Here is a 15,447-nt window from a genome sequence, read left to right on the forward strand (position 1 = left end):
AATGCCCCATGTCACTGCTACCTGGTTAGATCTTTTGTGTTCTTCGTTCTTCTTCTTCTTTCTCTTCCTCGTTCTTCTTCTTCTTGTTTTTCCAACTTTTTCGTCCCATTCCCTCTTTTGCTCGCCTCTTTCCAGATCTATATCGTCTATTCCTCTTTGTGTCCTCTTTCCTGTTCATTTTCTTTCTCTTTTCTCCTCATTCTTCCTCTTTTCTGATTATTGCGTACGCTATAGAGTTACATCAAAGTTAGGTACGTACTAAAGTTGAGAAGACGCTTGCTTGACGCTTCTAGACTGATGCCAAACGGATACCAGTCCGGTTTTGGGAAAGATTGGGAACAGATTTTTTTTTGCCTTCTTTGAAGAGATTAGACAGAGGGAACTGTAACAGTTTAGGTCTTATCGTGCCGAAAGCGAAGAGAGAAGGAAGAATGTTGGAAAGCACTTCATGTTTTATGCTCTGCGCTTTTTGTAATTAAAAGTAAAATTATTTCGAATTAGTACCTACCTACCTACTAGATACACATCAAGCTCTGCCTTGTACATGTTTTAATTAGGGCATTAACTACGTAGGCAGAGGCCGTAGGTGGTAGGTAGGTGCATTATAAAGTAATTAATTTTATTCTGAACCGAGCCTTTTTGTTAGAATCGATTACACAATTTCATCATTTAGAACTTGCGATTATTCATCAGATTCATTTCATTATTCATCAGAATTATCTGCAAATAAAATGAATAGTGAATACCTATTTGAAGAATGTTTATCTATCTAAATAGAAAAGACTAACTGATGATATTTTGGAATTTAAGACTTTTTTTTTAATTATAAAATCTACCCAGGTTGGTACTCGAGAGGGACAATCTCAACTCTTCCACCAATAAAGTTTCTGGGTTTACCGTTGCGTAGGTACAGCGCCCAACTCACACTACTACAAAACTACAAAGTTACAAAGCCAATTTAGATGCCCCATTTCCCATGAACACAGATCATTTACAGCGTTCTCGTTTTTCCCAAACACACATCAAACACATTTAAAGTTAACAACCCTATTTTAAATTCTAGTATTATTCCACAATGGTATTGGACTCTGTCTTTAAGTATTTCAAAAGTGAACATTGTCCTATTACTGATGATCCCACATGTGAAGAACATGAAGAAGAAGACACTTACATCGACTATGAGGCAATGAATGAATGTGAAAAGATCGACGACACGACGGATAATCATTGAAATTTTCAATAAGCAAAGGTTTTGATTTATTTAAGCAAAGCTTTTACAAATATCTACCTCGAAATTTTACATCACTGCTGGGAATCGTCTCCCGGCCCCCGGATTACAGTCCAAAGTTCTATCTCTGAGCTATTATGACTGAGAATTTCAATAATTCCCTAATACTTTGTCCATTTTCTCCTCTCAGGCCCAAGGAACAATGACAATGCCTCCCGGATTTGACCTGCAAGCTACCATGTTGCCAGTTCAGCAGCCTGACACCCCGCCCCCTTCTACCTCGGATCCGTCCAATGTTTCATAAAACAGAAACAGACCCTCGTACTGTTAGCTCTAGTCAAGAGACACATGCAGAAGGTCCCGGGCTCGATGCCCACCATCGACAAAAAATTGTACTCCTTTTTCGATTGCAAATATTTCAACGGGTTACTTTCTGGTGTTCTCGTGTGGTCCCAGCACTTATATGGGAAGTATCGTGTGTCTTCTCACCCATCTGATGAGAGGCATACTACAGGATGGGAATGCTATGACACAGACCGCACACCGCACGAGTCTAATGTAGCAGTTATTTCAGTACTATGAAATAAAAACGGTGGTGAAGCACTTAATCTTTTTTCTGTTGAGTTGTATTTTCCTTTCGGAAATGGAACCTATTCCGATGGCGTTCCACAATGAATTTTCCATAGTTTAGTAGAAGCATTTTGGTATAAGTAGGGCCATCGGCTATAATAAATGCCCCATGTCACTGCTACCTGGTTAGATCTTTTGTGAATCGAGGCGCTACCACACCAAAGGATGGGAAACGAACTGCAGAAGAGGAGAAATTTCGAAAGGAAAATACAACTTTACTTACTCAACACCAGAATATGCAATGTACAGTCTATTAGCCTAGAGCAGGGGTTTCCAACTAGCGGCCCGCGGGCCACATGTGGCCCGCCAGACCATTTTCGTGGCCCGCGAAGCTTTTTGGGATTTGTACAAACTTGGAAACTGACCCTCTTTAGTGTTCAGCTACAATTAGGAGAATACTTTCTGAAAAATTTTGCCTGCGGCGCTCAAAATTCGATCGGACTACATTTATGAAAAGTTGGGAGGGAGGGAGGGGGGGTTCCTTCAATGCTCCTCTATGTACATATGTGGCCCGCGAAGTACCTCCCAATGTAGCATGTGGCCCGCATACACAGGCTCTATCTTTGTGACTGAGTGATCAAGAGCACTGTCGGCCCAGTGCTGGGTTCGAATCCCAGCCGGGCAGAAATTTTCCCTGATGAGCACACACACTATCAGGTGCGGAGCTGATCAGGTTCGCCTTTCAGATCTACCTGATAGTGAGTTTCTGGCCTAAAGTAAAGAGCTAATGTCACTTGTATGCGCATATTTAGATAGGTATAAGTCCATTGCAAAAATTCATTAATATTCTGATTTTTATTAGTTTATAGTTATAGGTATATTTTATTTACAGTCCATAGAGTTTTAAGAAATAAAGTAGGTTGGTAGTTAATAGGTACCTAATCTAGTCATAAAGCAATATGTATATTTAAAGACAAAAATATTAATATTTTACCCTAATGCCATTATTAATTAAATTTAAATTTTTATATATTCTGACAAATTTACTTTTATTTGAACAATTTTATTAAAGTAATGATTTTATGTAGAGAAAATAGACAAATGAGTGTTCATTTTTATAAACTTGAAAAAATAAGAGGAAAAATTGCACCCACTTTAGTTTAATCAGGTAGGTAGGTATGTAGTTATTGTAAAAGTACGGCTATCGGCTTTATATGAAGCCCTATGTAACTGCGACCTGCTTAAGGAGAGCCAAATTCATCTTGGAATTTGGGACAGAATAATGTCGCTTTTACAGACAATCAAGTTGACCGACCCCCTCTACAATTACAGTTTTAGGGGCGATATCGACAGCAGGTCTGGCTGAAGGGCGCTAAACGGGGACAGACCAGTGTCTTGCTGTGGGATTATAAATAGTAAATAGAGATCAGAGCAGCCAAACCCCAACCAGCCTGGCTAGCTGTAGGTTACAAAGGGTTTATCCTGCCTCAAAGGAGAAGCACAGGTACTCATGATGGTTGACTACCGTTCGTGACAGGCCAAGTAATTCTGGCCAGAGACGATCAACCCCCCTCGGTGCAGTTACACCGCTACAACAACTTTTGGACAGAAAAAATAATCCACCGTATAAAGACCCCTTTCAGATTTCTGCCTGCTACGTTCTACACATTTCATAAAGAACACAAAAAGTTCATTCTTGCCCCACAAGGCAGCGTTAGTAATATGGCTATGAGATGTATGAATATGTGTAATGTTATGTACCTTTAGTTCCTACGTATGGAATATTATTTCTGTTTGAGTTGAACAAATGGAACAACTGATAATAATTTTTATTCTCTTTCCAGAGTTGCCAGACTCGTCTTGCGAAGAATACCCCATAAGACTACTCGTACGGTACGTAACTGCCGAGAAGTACCAATACCTACCTATACCAACTTCCTTACAAGGAGGCAACGGCAGCGATTTATTTGGTTGTTTTTATTTAAACCAGCTCCGCAGTCGGTCACCCGAAGTACTCACGCCATAATCAACGATTCTTAATTTTAGTGTTTCATGGAACTACTGAGGTCCCAAAATTGAAGAGGAGGAAGCCAACCGTTCCGAGAACGGACACCTTATTTGTGATAAAGGTTACCATGGCAACTCAGTATAACCAGCTTCCTCTCTGCGTCCTTCACCCCATCTGTCGAATTAGTTTTCCTTTTATTTTATTCGTTGGGAAGAAAAAACTTCTCATTTTTCACTTTATTGAGAAACAAACGTTTGTTTTTGTCTCCTCTTTCTTTTCTTTTTTTAATTTTCATTATTTTTGTTTGCAAATTTCTCACAAATAAACTTCTCTTTTTTATTTATTTAAATTTTATTTATTTTGCTAAGTGCATTCCATTCAGATCTCTGGTGTTTTTTTATTCTCTTTGGAATTATTTTTCAACATTTTAATTTTCAGTGTTACAAGTGTTTTTGCTCTGTTTTCACTCAGTGGTTTTCCTATTCTCTTTGGAATTATTTTTCAACATTTTAATTTTCAGTGTTACAAGTGTTTTTGTTCTGTTTTCACTCAGTGGTTTTCAAAGTTCAATCTTTCCGATGGTGCACCAACTTCGTATTTAATTTGATTTGATTGGAGTGTTCTGTGTGGTAACTAAAAGCCTTTCATACCTTGGATCTATTTATTCAATGCTGAAGAGTTTCACCTTGTGATTAGATAAGGCAAAGGTAGGCTTGAAATAACAGGTGGTAGTTTTGCAAATAACTTTGGATCTCGTGATCTGTTACAGGGCTAGTTCTTTTCTTTTACAGGTTCTTAGGGTACGAGTAAGGACACAGTAAAAGTGGCAGCCTAACTGCTGGGTTACAGGGACTCTTTAGTCCTATTCGGACAGTATCAATAAGAATTACTATATTAATTTTGCCCTAAATCACCAATGTATGGAAAAGTATTTACAATTCCATATTTCGATATGATTCGTCCAAATTCAAAATTCTGCTTTAGCCCGCGACCTACTGGTTACAAGGCCGGCGCGCTACCTTCCAAGGTAACTAGGCCGGCTCAAGCGCGCTTGCGCTCCAGTGTAGGATGTCTTCGGTTCTTTTTCCGATGGACTATACAAATACAAGAGAACTTTATTCGTAACCAGGGGAGACAGTTTTCTCTATAGGTACTAAGTGGAGTTACCACTGTTGACGACAATTCCACTAAGTGAAGAAGTCTTCTCAAATGTCCGCCACTGACGTTCAGATCTCTGACAGACCGCGGTCTCACGGACCTAGATCAGTCAGACGATCTGAGCGTCAGTGGCGGGCACAAGGCACAGAAAGGCCGCCGCCTATCTTGTAAGCGTTAGGTCGCGGGTTCGATTCCCATCCAGCGTTCAGACAAGTTTTAACAAGGCAGAAAGAACAAATCCGTACAAGACAGTACGGTACTGCAAGGTCTGACAACACTGGCGTCTGAACACAGGCAAGACATACCATCACTCGGAACAATGTTCATGAAACTAGGACGCTTTTGGCTGGATATCATCACACAGAACGAAACAGAAAAGCTTTCTCTCGGAGTGTTTCAAAGCAATTCCTATCTTTCACTTTCCATAGTGGTCTTTCTGTGTTAAGTTGCATTGGACGCTTGGTGAGTTCCATTTTCTCGCATTGTGTTGTATTTTTATAGAAAAAAAAAAATCGCGTGATTTTTTTTCTTCTTTTTTTATAATATTTTTTTATTTATCGAAAAAATTATTATAATAATATACCTATAGTTTTTCTTCGTGCTGAAGAAAGGTAAGTGTAGGTATAATAATTTTTAATTGATAAATTTAACTTGAATAATTTTCATAAAAATACCTACGTGAAGATTAGCCTGATTTACGTAGGTACCCTTTCTACTTGTAGGTGGTAAATACTTACTACTCTTAGGTTAGGTAGGTATTAGGTAGTTATTATTTAGATAGATTTTTAGATAAACTTGATATTGTTTTTTTTTTTTTTTTTTTTTTTTTTTTTTTTTTTTTTTGTATAATAATTTTTAATTGATAAATTTAGCTTGAATAATTTTCATAAAAATACCTACGTGAAGATTAGCCTGATTTACGTACCCTTTCTACTTGTAGGTGGTAAATACTAAAATACTTACTACTCTTAGGTAGGTATACTAGGTAGTTATTATTTATTTAGATTTTTAAATAAACTTGATATTGTATTTTTTAATGTAACATATTACTTATAGGTATTTATATCTATTGATTCAAGTTTAAAGATAAAATACTTGGTGAAGTAGGTATACCTAATTACCTATTTGCTTTTTGTATACCTACCATGTGCCATGTACCTAGGTATGTATAGGTATCTACGTCATACAGTACCTACAGTATCTACCTATGCATCAAAATTCAGAATGTATTGGGTAGCTAGGTATAAGTAAATACTGTGGGTAAAATAAATGCCAAAATAATAAATAAATAATTTAAATTTGACCATAATGATTATAAAACCGTTCCTCCACACTTCTGTAAATTTCTCGGGAGCGTCTAAGGCCGTGTCCACATATAATCGACGGCCGTCGATCGATTTGAACGAAATTCAAAAGAGAACTTTTCTTCCAGTTGACGTGACGGTCGATCGACTATGTGTGGACACAGCTTGAGAAACTTCGCCTGCGGCGCATTATTGTGTGTCGTATCATTCCTCAGAGATCTCAGATCATTTCCACCATCTCCTATTATTGTCTTATAGCTCTGAGCAGTGGAAACGAACGCCGCCGAAAACTGTCGGTTTTCTCTGTTTAAAGTTACTCGAAAGAAAAATCTAAACACATAAATTTTTAAACATTACCGCCGGTGAAGTAGGTATACCTATTTGCTTTTTGTATACCTACCATGTGCCATGTACCTAGGTATGTATAGGTATCTACGTCATACAGTAGGTACCTACAGTATCTACCTATGCATCAGAATTCAGGTGGGTAGATATAAGTAAATACTGTGGGCTGTGGGTAAAAAAATGCCAAAATAATAAATAAATAATTAAAATTTGACCATAATGATTATAAAACCGTTCCTCCACACTTCTGTAAATTTCTCGGGAGCGTCTAAGGCCGTGTCCACATATAATCGACATAATCGACGGCCGTCGATCGATGTGAACAAAATTCAAAAGACAACTTTTCTTCCAGTCGACGTGACGGGCGATCGACGGCCATCGACTATGTGTGGACGTGGACACAGCTTGAGAAACTTCGCCTGCGGCGCAATATTGTGTGTCGTATCTGTCATTCCTCGGAGATCTCAGATCATTTCCACCATCTCCTATTATTGTCTTATAGCTCTGAGCAGTGGAAACGAACACGAACGCCGCCGAAAACTGTCGGTTTTCTCTGTTTAAAGTTACTCGAAAGAAAAATCTAAACACATAAATTTTTAAACATTACCGCCTCCTACTTCCTACCTATCAGTGGCGTAGCACTACCGCCCTTACCCATCATCCCCACCAGTGGCGTGTATCCACCAGGGAAGCTAGGGAACACACACCCCTTCCCTTTATCTCTACGTTGGTTGCTCATCCCCCTACCGCACTGTGGAAAAAAAAAATAAATAGTTATAGGGTGCTACAATTTTAATGAAACTTAGGGTGGAAGAACTCTATCATTTAGAACAAATAATCGGATTCAATACTCGGATTGACTCTCGTACGAGGTACAGGTAGAAATACGGAAATAAGTATACACGTACACAACTATAAGTTTAGATATTCTAAGGAAGAATGATCGACGGGACTTAATCCGTTGACTCCCAATAAGTGTTCGGATTCTTCCCCCTCCCCCTTGTAAAATCCTGGATACGGGTCTGATTCGGCATACTGTATATGTGCTTATAGCTTCTCCTTTTGAAAACCTCACTTTACGCCACTGATCTTCACGCTCTCATCCCCTCTTACCCTTCATCCCCCCACTCTATCTCTCTCTCCTCTTCCCCCCTCCTTCTATTTCCCTCCCTTTCCCCCCTCCCTCTATCTCTCTCCTCTTCCCCCCTCCCTCTCAAGTGTGGCGTTATCGTCACCATGGTAACCAATGTCCCGCTCTCTCTCCCTCTCTCCCCCTCCCCTATCTCTCTCTCCCCTCCCCTCTCTCTCTCCCTTCCTTTCTCTACATATAACTCTTCCTCTGTTCTTTTCTTTTTGCCTCATCCTCTTTGTCATCTTCCTCCTCCTCCTTTTTTTTCTTCTTCGCTTTCTTCTTCTTCTTCCTTTTCTCCTTCTTTTTCTCCTCCTCCCTCTCCTCTTTTTTTCTTGTCCTCCCCCTTTCTCATTCTCTTTTTCCTCCCCCTCCTCCTTTCTTTTTATTCTCTTTCTCCTCCTCTCCTTTCTCCTTGTCCTCCTCCGTTCCCCTCTTCCTCCTATTCATCTCTTTGAACTTTTTTCCTCTTCTCGTGCCTCTTTTTCTTCTTCTCTTCTTCTTCTTCTTTCTCTTCCTCGTTCTTCTTCTTCTTGTTTTTCCAACTTTTTCCTCCCATTCCCTCTTTTGCTCGCCTCTTTCCAGATCTATATCGTCTATTCCTCTTTGTGTCCTCTTTCCTGTTCATTTTCGTTCTCTTTTCTCCTCATTCTTCCTCTTTTCTGATTATTGCGTACGCTATAGAGATACATCAAAGTTAGGTATGTACTAAAGTTGAGAAGACGCTTGCTTGACGCTTCTAGACTGTTGCCAAACGGATACCAGTCCGGTTTTGCTCTTCCTCGTTCTTCTTCTTCTTCTTCTTCTTCTTCTTCTTCTTCTTCTTCTTCTTCTTCTTGTTTTCCAACTTTTTTCTCCCATTCCCTCTTTTGCTCGCCTCTTTCCAGATCTATATCGTCTATTCCTCTTTGTGTCCTCTTTTTTGTTCATTTTCGTTCTCTTTCTCCTCATTCTTCCTCTTTTCTGATTATTGCGTACGCTATAGAGTTACATCAAAGTTAGGTATGTACTAAAGTTGAGAAGACGCTTGCTTGACGCTTCTAGACTGTTGCCAAACGGATACCAGTCCGGTTTTGGGAAAGATTGGGAACAGATTTTTTTTTTTTGCCTTCTTTGAAGAGATTAGACAGAGGGAACTGTAACAGTTTAGGTCTTATCGTGCCGAAAGCGAAGAGAGAAGGAAGACAGGATGGGAGAAAGCCAGCCGTTCCAAGAACGAACCTTATCTGTTGAGGATAAAGTTCACCCCGGATCGAAGCCGCACCTTTGCGCTTACAAGGCAGTCGTGCCGTTCAGAAAGCGAACCGTATCTCTTTATGATAAACTCCGCCCCCGGCGGGAATCGAACCCGCCACCTAGTGCTTACAAGCAGACGCGCTATCCTCCAAGGTAACTATGTAGGCTGGCGAGTACCTTATTCTTTATCACTGGATTATCTCCCTCGTTCTTCTTCTTTTTTTCCCCCTAATTTTCGCCACGGAGCTCGAGGTCCACTCCTGCGGCCTCCGCGGCCCCCCGGGCATCTAAGGACCCCAATTGCCTATAGTTTGATTATTTTCTTTCAAATTTTTGTAGGTAAAGCTGGTAAAGTGAAATTTTTTTCTTTTCTCCTGCTTGAGGATTTTCCAATTTTCTTTCTACTGTTGAGTGTTAACTGTTGGTTGTACATTTGGAATAGTCATGTGTTTTACATTTTCCGCCTCCGGCGGGAATCGAATCCGCCACCTAGTGCTTACAAGCAGACGTGCTACCCTCGAAGGTAACTATGTAGGCTGGCGAGTACCTTATTCTTTATCACTGGATTATCTCCCTCGTCCTTCTTCTTCTTGTTTTTCCTAATTTTCGCCACGGAGCTCGAGGTCCACTCCTGCGGCCTCCGCGGCCCCCCGGGCATCTAAGGACCCCAATTGCCTATAGTTTGAAGCATTATGTAAATTATGTATACTGTGTCCATAACCTCCCAAGAATGAAAGACAAACTATGAGACTAAAAAAAGTAAAAAAAAAACTTCAGTCTGTTTCATTGCACACTACCTTTATCCAGCTCATGGTCCTACTCTGTGACCATGACCTAGGTAAATTACATAACTATTATACCCTCCCTCTTCTAAAATACCTCATCCTCTTGCCGTGTCTGTAGGTAAGGTACAGACCAACGTAGCGGACACCTACACCGAAATAAATATATTATGTAGGTACCTAATCTATCCTATACCCAACATGTACCTACGTATCATGTACGTACCTACATAGTTATATCAATGTATATCATAGTCATGCACATTTTTATGTACAAGTATATAGTATTTATATGTATTTTAAAGTATATGTATATTATATAGGTGTCTCCTAATTCCTAATACTTATATCATGTAGATATTATGAATTTTATCCTAGTGCGCTTAAGGCAAAATATGAATATCTATACACTGAAAAAAAAAATTTCCAAGTCAGTATTGTTAGGCGCAAAAATAACTGGATATAGTTGTATCACCTTAAATATGTGTGAAAATGAAGCATTATGTAAATTATGTATACTGTGTCCATAACCTCCCAAGAATGAAAGACAAACTATGAGACTGAAAAAAAAAGTAAAAAAAAACTTCAGTCTGTTTCATTGCACACTACCTTTATCCAGCTCATGGTCCTACTCTGTGACCATGACCTAGGTAAATTACATAACTATTATACCCTCCCTCTTCTAAAATACCTCATACTACCTCTTGCCGTGTCTGTAGGTCAGGTCAGACCAACGTAGCGGACACCTACACCGAAATAAATATATTATGTAGGTACCTAATCTATCCTATACCCAACATGTACCTACGTATCACTTCTAAAATAGCTCATTCTACCTCTTGCCGTGTCTGTAGGTAAGGTACAGACCAACGTAGCGGACACCTACACCGAAATAAATATATTATGTACCTAGGTACCTAATCTATCCTATACCCAACATGTACCTACGTATCATGTACGTACCTACATAGTTATATCAATGTATATCATAGTCATGCACATTTTTATGTACGAGTATATAGTATTTATATGTATTTTAAAGTATATGTATATTATATACATAGGTGTCTCCTAATTCCTAATATATTATGTAGATATTATGAATTTTATCCTAGTGCGCTTAAGGCAAAATATGAATATCTATAGGTGTACGTGTATTTTAATAACATGTAGCATGGACCATTTAATAACATGAAAGTATTAACCACGTATATTTTTATGTATTTAAAAAACATACGAAAAAGTCGCGCATGGTTAGCTTTTGACTGAGGAAAAAGGTTTGCAAATGTGTTCAGCAGGATAAACAAGGTATATTCTATTCTATTCTATTTAGCCGCCATCTTGTCCATCTGTAATATAGCTTCTTAAATCGGCAAAATAACCACTTTTTTCAAGTCAGCATACCTGAAAACATACAATTCAATATATTATTTCAATATATTGGGCAATTTTTAAGGATTTCCCTATAGTAGCAGCATATCCCAAAAACGGGATCGTCCATTACGGGATAACGGTACATCCTAGAAGAAAAGTGTAAATGTATAAAATGTAAGAAATAAAAATACAAACAACTTTCTAATTCATTCGTGTGCATGTAGGTATAGATTGTAGGTGTCTACGTAATACCTATAGGTACCTCTGTATGGAGGTATCTTACAATGTCTACTGCCTAATTACTTTGTACCTACTCTCTGCTGATGACTTTTTGCTACTAAAGTACTTCTTTTTCCGAGGATTTTTTTTCGAAACCTACTTTGAATTGAATATTCATCAGTTCCATTACTCATTCAATAAGTATTGCGAACATAATCTCAGCTCTACACAATATGTATATTGTATATTAGCAACAAGTAAAATACATAATCAATTAATCACCATAATCTTATCAATAAACACAGTATAGCTTGGGCTTGGACGGTAGCGCGTCTGCCTTAAAAGAGCCAGGTGCATGGCAAGGTCGATTTCCACCCGAGACAAACTTTTTTCTAAGTAAAATACATAATCAATTAATCACCATAATCTTATCAATAAACACAGCATAGCTTGGGCTTGGACGGTAGCGCGTCTGCCTTAAAAGAGCCAGGTGCATGGCAAGGTCGATTTCCACCCGAGACAAACTTTTTTCTAAACAGACAAGGATCGTTCTCGGAACGGCTGGTATTCTCCTATCCTGCCTTCCTTCTCCCTACTTCAAGAAAAATGAAATAATAACCCAAATCAATAATTGGATTTTTCACCTATACTTATCTTTCACATTACCAAATTTGGATTTTTACCTATTTTTCCCCCCAAAGTCAAGTACATGTGCATTGTACATATGTATAGGTACCTATTGTTGGTAATAATGATGATTAAGATTACTTATCTACCTTTATCCTTTATGCGCAGTGCGCAGGCCAAAAAATTCAAAATCCGAGAAACGTTAAACTTTTACAAATGTGTCGTTCCTTCTCCCTGCTTCAAGAAAACTGAAATAATAACCCAAATCAATAATTGAATTTTTCACTTACCTACCTTTCACATTACCAAATTTGGATTTTTACCTATTCCCCCCCCCCAAAGTCAAGTACATGTGCATTGTACATATTATGTATACCTATATTGTTGGTAATAATGATGATTATGATTACTTATCTACCTTTATCCTTTATGCGCAGTGCGCAGGCCAAAAAATTCAAAATCCGAGAAACGTTAAACTTTTACAAATGTGTCTAACCAGCTGTAGGTTAGGGTTTGGCTGTAGGTTACAAAGGGTTTATCCTGCCTCAAAGGAAAAGCACAGGTACTCATGATGGTTGACTACCGTTCGTGACAAGCCAAGTAATTCTGGCCAGACACGATCAACCCCCCTCGGTGCAGCTACACCGCTACAACAACTTTTGGACAGAAAAAATAATCCACCGTATAAAGACCCCTTTCAGATTTCTGCCTGCTTCGTTCTACACATTTCATAAAGAACACAAAAAGTTCATTCTTGCCCCACAAGGCAGCGTTAGTAATATGGCTATGAGATGTATGAATATGTGTAATGTTATGTAGGTACCTTTAGTTCCTACGTATGGAATATTATTTCTGTTTATGAGTTGAACAAATGGAACAACTGATAATAATTTTTATTCTCTTTCCAGAGTTGCCAGACTCGTCTTGCGAAGAATACCCCATAAGACTACTCGTACGGTACGTAACTGCCGAGAAGGGCGAGAAGTACCAATACCTACCAACTTCCTTACAAGGAGGCAACGACAGCGATTTATTTGGTTGTTTTTATTTAAACCAGCTCAGCAGTCGGTCACCCGAAGTACTCACGCCATAATCAACGATTCTTAACTTTAGTGTTTCATGGAACTACTGAGGTCCCAAAATTGAAGAGGAGGAAGCCAACCGTTCCGAGAACGGACACCTTATTTGTGATAAAGTTCTCCCGGGGCGGAAATGAAACCCGCGACCTACTGGTTACAAGGCCGGCGCGCTACCTTCCAAGGTAACTAGGCCGGCTCAATCCGCGACCTACTGGTTACAAGGCAGGCGCGCTACCTTCCAAGGTAACTAGGCCGGCTCAAGCGCGCTTGCGCTCCGGTGTAGGATGTCTTCGGTTCTTTTTCCGATGGACTATACAAGAGAACTTTATTCGTAACCAGGGGAGACAGTTTTCTCTATAGGTACTAAGTGAAGTTACCACAGTTGACGACAATTTACACTAAGTGAAGAAGTCTTCTCAAATGTCCGCCACTGACGTTCAGATCTCTGACAGACCGCGGTCTCACGGACCTAGATCAGTCAGACATAAAACTTTGTGTCGTACTATTTTGATGAAGATTTGGTTTTAACAAATTCATCATGAAGGAACCAACAGAGGACTCTGTGGAGAATGTTCCTGAGCAATCCAACGTTGAAGAAAACTTGCAGATTGTTGCTAACAAAACAGAGGAGAATGATAAAGTTGGTCAGATAAATGAGTCTTGTGATAGAGCCAAACAGACAAGGATCGTTCTCGGAACGGCTGGTATTCTCCTATCTTGCCTTCCTTCTCCCTGCTTCAAGAAAACTGAAATAATAACCCAAATCAATTTTCACCTACCTATCTTTCACATTACCAAATTTGGATTTTTACCCATTTTCCCCCCCAAAGTCAAGTACATGTGCATTGTACATATGTATAGGTACCTATTGTTGGTAATAATGATGATTATGATTACTTATCTACCTTTATGCGCAGTGCGCAGGCCAAAAAATTCAAAATCCGAGAAACGTTAAACTTTTACAAATGTGTCAGTGTCAGATTATCTGTAGGCAACAATACGTCGCGAATTTTCTTTCGTTCTATCGTTCTCTATCCAGTATTGCTTTTAGATTAGATTTTCACACTGTGTTTTTATCTTTGATTTTTCCGAGGAAGAATAAAGGGTAGTCATAACTTTGGGTCCATTTTAGCGCAAGGCAAAGCGGGTACCTACCCATCTTTGAAATCCGTGTAACATTTTTTGAGGACCTGTTTATAAATTCGGAGTTACGAGAGAGACATAGGAAAATTACGCAGGTACCTACCGACTTATTTTACCGTGCATTTAATGTGACTAAGGTAGAACCTTGGTGTATGTCCCTGTGCGAAATTTTCTCATCGGCCGATTTTGGTGAGTACCTAAGCAGATTTTAAGAGAGAATGGAAAAACTTGCTAATGATAAAACAAATCAGCCAAATAATGAGCACAGTCATACTGAGGAGGAAAGGAAGACTATTTTAAGCAATGTGTTGGAATCTAATGAGGAAGTAGATATTAACAAGGAGTCAGCTGTCATAGATCATGATGAAACCAAACAAGTAGTTAATGAGAATGAAAGTTTGGAAAATACATGTGTGAATACCCCAGCCAATGTTGAAACAAACACAGACAGTTCCCTTGATCTAGCAGCTAACAACAAAGAGCAATGTAGTAGTAGTGTAGAAAAAGTAAATATTCCTGCCAAGGCAATCAACGAACAAAATGATTCAGTCAGCACAACATGCACAGACCAAGTCAAAACTGAGGTAGTGACCAATGTATGTGAAGTGATTAGCAAAACAGTGGCAAAGGAAATATTAGATCAGATATTGGAAAAAGTGATTGATAGCCATGAACATGTCAAGCCAGAGGACAAAGCTGAAAGCTTTGGAGAACCCAAAGAAGAGGCTGGAAAAGAAGAGGAGAAGGATGAGAAGGAATATTTCTCTTCTAAATCATCTCAGCGGTCTGAAGATGACGATGAGGTGGAGAAGTCAGATGGGAGTGACTCTGGTATTGGATCTGAACTCATTGATGAAGTGATCACTAAGAGTTCCTCAGACTCTTCCTCAACCACATCCTCCGATGAATTTGCCACTGGGAACGGAGAACAAGAAGTGACAAGTGCAGAGTCCTGGGTAACCCCATGTATTTCATTCTCAGAGATGAGTGATATAGATTTCAGTGGGACACCACGGCTGAGTATGCCCACATTTGATGATTTGACAAGATCACCATGTGATGTGTTTGCAACCGAGGGAAACAAGTTGGATTATGTGAGGGGTGAGAAGAAAGACTTTAGTGATAATGGAACTGACCAGAGTGGAGAACCTGAGGATTCTGCTGGTAATTATTCTATTACTTATTACTAAACTAGGGACAGTCTTGGGGAGTTGATTGGGTATGTTATAAATCTGCTAGGTATTA

The 15,447-nt window shown here is 39.2% G+C and overlaps 1 protein-coding gene across 2 annotated transcripts in view; it reads left to right on the forward strand.

Annotated features, from left to right (window-relative positions):
* The first annotated feature begins 5,270 nt into the window (after positions 1–5,270).
* LOC103510762 (dentin sialophosphoprotein) overlaps positions 5,271–15,447 on the forward strand; it is a 20,329-nt gene continuing 10,152 nt past the window's right edge. The window contains exon 1 of one of the 2 annotated variants that reach the window (XM_026824726.1): positions 5,271–5,426. The gene's annotated coding sequence lies outside the window, so the exon portion shown is untranslated. Of the gene's footprint in view, positions 5,427–14,033; positions 14,392–15,447 lie in introns of those variants that run through there. The other variant, XM_026824729.1, reaches the window with a different exon arrangement.

This window comes from Diaphorina citri, unplaced genomic scaffold (assembly GCF_000475195.1).
Source record: "Diaphorina citri unplaced genomic scaffold, Diaci psyllid genome assembly version 1.1 scaffold640, whole genome shotgun sequence".
NCBI classification, from domain to species: domain Eukaryota; kingdom Metazoa; phylum Arthropoda; class Insecta; order Hemiptera; family Psyllidae; genus Diaphorina; species Diaphorina citri.